A 4,711-nucleotide genomic window follows, 5' to 3' on the forward strand; every position below is an offset into this window, starting at 1 on the left:
GAAGGGGGTGGGGGGGGGGCTGGGGAGGGGACCATAAATGGAAAGTCAAAGCTGGTGTGCCAAGAGGGTGCTGTGAGGTGGGCAGACGGTGGCCCAACACAAGAGAAAGAAGAAAGCTGCATGAGGTAGTGCTGAGATGCAGAGGGTTTTGTGAGGGGTGAGGAGGAAGGAGACTCTGGTGCTGGCTCTACTGCCCAACCCAGTGAGGTGCTGATGGCTCCATCGCTGCCTGGCCTGGGAACACTGCACTGGGCTGCCCTGCTGGTTTCCTCTCATAGCACCATGCTGTGCCTGGTGGAAGCATTTAGTGGCCTTGAAAGTGGCGGTGGTGGGAAGGGTGAAGAGGAGGAGGAGGAGGGGAAGGCACTGCCTGTTCTGGCAAGCCACCAGCATGCTGCCCATGCCTGCACCAGGCTCCAGGGGAAGCAGGAGACATTACTGGGAGGAAAGCAGTGGGGTGGCACAGTGCAGTGCTCCTGGGACAAGCAACAATGGAGCCATCAGTGCCTCATCAGGCTATCACCAACCCCACTCTAGTGGCAAGTTAGAGCTGTGCTGGTGGGATACAGTCAGAGAAGGTTTTTGGCTTTAAACTGTGACTGCTGTAAACTCCAAGCCAGCACTAAGTGTAAGGTGTAACAAGTCCCATACATATGACCACCATCTCCCTCTGAGATGCTACAGAACAGTCTGGAACCAGAGCAAATGAGCACAGAGCAAAACACATCTTTTTGCCAAGGAAAACTTGGATTTAGATCAGGCATAGCTAGCTGAGGCTTCATTCAAACACTCCACACAACCTGCCTAGCATTTCCAAAATGCTACTGCTCTTACCCTAAGGTTTTCTTGAGACTTTCCCTTCAATTTACTTTTGTTATGCATGCCAACAGACTGCTAACAAACTCTGTGGCAAGACAACACCCTTGCGCATACTACTCATGAATGTAAAAAAAAAAAAAAAAAACAAGCATTGCAATGAGGCATGCATGACCCCTCAACGTACACAGACATCTCTTCTCAATCACAGTCAGAGCTCTGTCAAGCTGATCCAACTTAATCCCCCTCCCATTCAGCACAGCTGCATGCAAAGCACTGAAGGCAACCGAAAGGCCTCCAGATAAGTGTTGGAATGCAAATCTGTGGAACATAACACAGTCAAGTGGCATGGTCTCCTACAGCTCATATCTGCACAGAGGAAATTCATAGATTTAAGGCTGGAAGGCAATTTTAGAGATTCCTTTGGTTAACAATAGCCTGCACACATAGGCACAGGCACAGGCACATTCCAATTCTATATCCCATCATTGTTATCTAATCTGATCTTCTGTATAAAATTTGTGGTAGATTTTAATCCAGTATGTCACCCTATATAAAGCCTAATAACTGATGTTCATCTTAAGCATCTTTCAGGAAGGCACAAGTACAGATTTGAAAACAAGGAACAGGAGAATTTACCGCTTCCCTTGATAGCTTATCATCAATGACAGCACCTCTGTAGTTATGGCCAACTAGGGGTGGAGAGGATGGTTCAGTGCAGATAGGGAAAGAGTTCAGGTTGCATTACAGGAGTGGCATGTGCCCATTCTTTGTACTTCCTGATTTTCAGAGGTTCAGGTTTAGCCACTATCCACATGCTGGTAGGAGAGGAGGCGTTACTAGATGATTATAACTCCAAATTAATGAACTTTTGCATTGTTTAATACCTTTAGATTTGCATGGGGGCTATCTATAGCACAGCAGTGCCTACTCCTTTCTCACCAGCCTGAGTATAAGTGGAAATAGTTGAAGAGAACAAGCCTGAGGGAAAGGGAACCTGAAACAAAATATTCTTAAATCAGAAGGTGTCTTTTGACTATGTGATCTCAGCTTGTCTCTTCTGACATCTCTAAAAACTTTAAGAAAACCCCTGAAGACAAACAACAAACTTCTTTTACTCCAAACATCTTTTAAAAATTCAAGTTAATCAACTTGCTGCTGCTGTTTATGCTGTTGCCTTACTTTTTGTATTCCACAAAGACAGAAGACCAGTTCACTTGACTCCCACAGATAGCATTTCTTATTCTCTGGATGCAGTGTACAAAGTCAATGCTAATTTCTTTGACTTCCCAATGCTGAAGAGGAATATTGAAAAAATGAGGAAAATGCCTGAATAGGATAACATTTCTATTTGTAACCACTCCCCACCTTGCTTCATTCCCTTCTAAATAAAGCTTACGCTATAAGCCCTGAAAAAACAATTTACAGAAATAAGGCTGGTACATGTGAAATATGCAATGTTGTTTGGTGTTCATCTGGCTACAGATTGGCTCCTGTTCAAGCATTTTTATACGAGACAAGAATAGACGGAAGAAAATAGCTCTCAAACTCTACTCAAAAAATGTCCTTTCCCAGGCCATAGTGTTTTTCTCCATACACAGTCCCAGAATATCCATCTCAGAGTTTTCTCAGGGCTGGCTCAGTTAGCAGCGATAGGTGCTCTCAAGTCAGGTATGCAGTTCAACAATTTCTCATTGCAACTCCACTTTATGTCGCTCATTATTCATTTCCCAACAGAAATATGTTAATTGTTACTCTCCTGATTTTTCTTCTATCCTCCCAAACCATTAACAGATTCCCAAAGCACCAGTTCCCTCCAAGTTTTAAACATACTTTAGGAAGGATGAACATATATTGAAGAGAAAGATGCAGTAGAAGACAGATTTCTTTTTTAAGGCTGTCAGTTGTTTATCATGACAGAGTTCAACAGCTAGATATAAACCTCTAAGTACTCCTGAAGCTATTTTACTGTCCTCCAAAATGTTAGCTCTCAATAACAGGCATTAGTGGAAGAAGCCTCTCCTTCTAAAGAGATAGGTCAGAATACTGGAATCAGAAGGGATTTTGCAAAAAAAAAAAAAACTAGAACAAGGAGTTTCAATGAATATAGCCTCCATTATTTGTCTCTGAGGTGCTTACTCAGTTGCCCTGTGATGATAATTTAAGCATTAACTACTTCATTCCTTATATAAGAAGGGAAGAAGGGCACAGGTATGTTCAATTTCCTGCAGGGAATTGGCCATTAAATGGGGTGGCAGTGCTCTTAAACCAGCAGTTTCCTGCTCTACCACCACACCCCACCCCCCTCAGAAAGGGCCACATTAAAAAAAAACCCCCAACACATGTATACCAAAACATCACAAAATAGGAAGCAAGATCCAGATGTCCAGTGGAGCCAGGTATCAACAGCAGGTGAGTGCTGCCGCACCTCGCAGGCAGCACCCAGCCTGATCCCATTGTTCCCTGAGCCTGTATTGTTTCCAAGTGGAAACCATGCTTTCCCTCTTTCTTTTCATTGCCTGCAAATCTCTCTCTCAAGTACAAGAGTTCATCTGAGAACTTGTCTACATTCTCAATTCTATTGAGAATTGCTATTGCACCTTAAATAGATATGCCCTTAATCCAAAATAATTTTTACATGAAGACAAATACTTATTGCATTCTTTCAGTTCACTGCTAATCCTGTTAAATTACATCATGTAGCAGCCCTGCCCTTTTATCAGGCTATTTCTAACAAGCTAATTAATTTCCTGTTTTTAACTTCTGCTGCCTGACAAACAAGTTGCTGTTCAAGCTCACGTTCTTATTTTCCAGGTTCATCCTTCACCTCCTCTAAAGTAGCACTGATGGCCTATGGAGGACAAAACAGTTCCCATTGCTCCCACAAGAGAAAACTAGAAGGATAATGGATAGAGTATACCAATGTTTACTGCCCTAATTAACATCAGTGGAATTAACACAGTTCATAACTCTGTGACTTGAGTATGAAGGGCTTACACCAACGATCAGCTGGGACGTTTGTGTGCAATTGCTTTGTAAGTTGGTTGCAATGCTGTATGCTAGGAAATATGCTAACCAACTGTTTCAGTGTTAAAAAGGAGCACTGATAACATCATACTAAATCCTCTAGACTACGGGTGGACACTTAATGCCATTCTTTCATAGAACAGTGCTTAAGAGACAGCTTCTCATTACAGGTCAAATGTTGAAAGGGAGACACATTCCACCCAATAAATACTTGAGTCACCAGTAATTAACTTATCAGGGGCAGAGAGGGCTCTTTGGTCTGCAAGTGCCTTCTCCAAACAAAATCAGAGAGGGAGTAGGTTCAGTGGTATGCCTTACGCATTCCAGAAATGAATCCAAGCATTGTCTTGCTGCATCTCAATATGTGGGCACAACCAGACTGCATGGAGAAAGTCTGGTTAAATGTCTCCAGAAACAAATGTGGGTGGTGCTCAGAGACTGAAAGAAGGCAGCGCAGATAGTAAAACTAAAAATCCAGAGATCTGGTAACTAGGTTACTGAAGCTCATTTCAAAAGCCCACCAGCATAACACAGGGGGTTTAGTTTCTTATGTGCACTCAGCCGTCTGTGAAGTGATGTGTGAGGGATCTCATTCATATCAACACCCCCTCCAAAAGAGATGCATCATCCCTCTTGCCTCCTAACTTCTGTTTATGCAGACAGACATACACCAACAAGGAGAATGAGATGTATCTAGTCAGCCTAAAATGTAAGGCTACCCCTAGACAGGTTTGTTACTTGGGCTAGGGACAGAAGTTACACATAAACTGGTTTAAGTGATCAGAAATGGGTATAAGCCTGGAACCGAATGAAAGTTCAGTGCACATAAACCAGTTTCAAAATGACCGAAACTGGTTTGAGATAAACA

The sequence above is a fragment of the Gavialis gangeticus genome, unplaced genomic scaffold (assembly GCF_001723915.1).
Source record: "Gavialis gangeticus isolate Ggan-Ray unplaced genomic scaffold, GavGan_comp1, whole genome shotgun sequence".
Lineage (NCBI taxonomy): Eukaryota > Metazoa > Chordata > Crocodylia > Gavialidae > Gavialis > Gavialis gangeticus.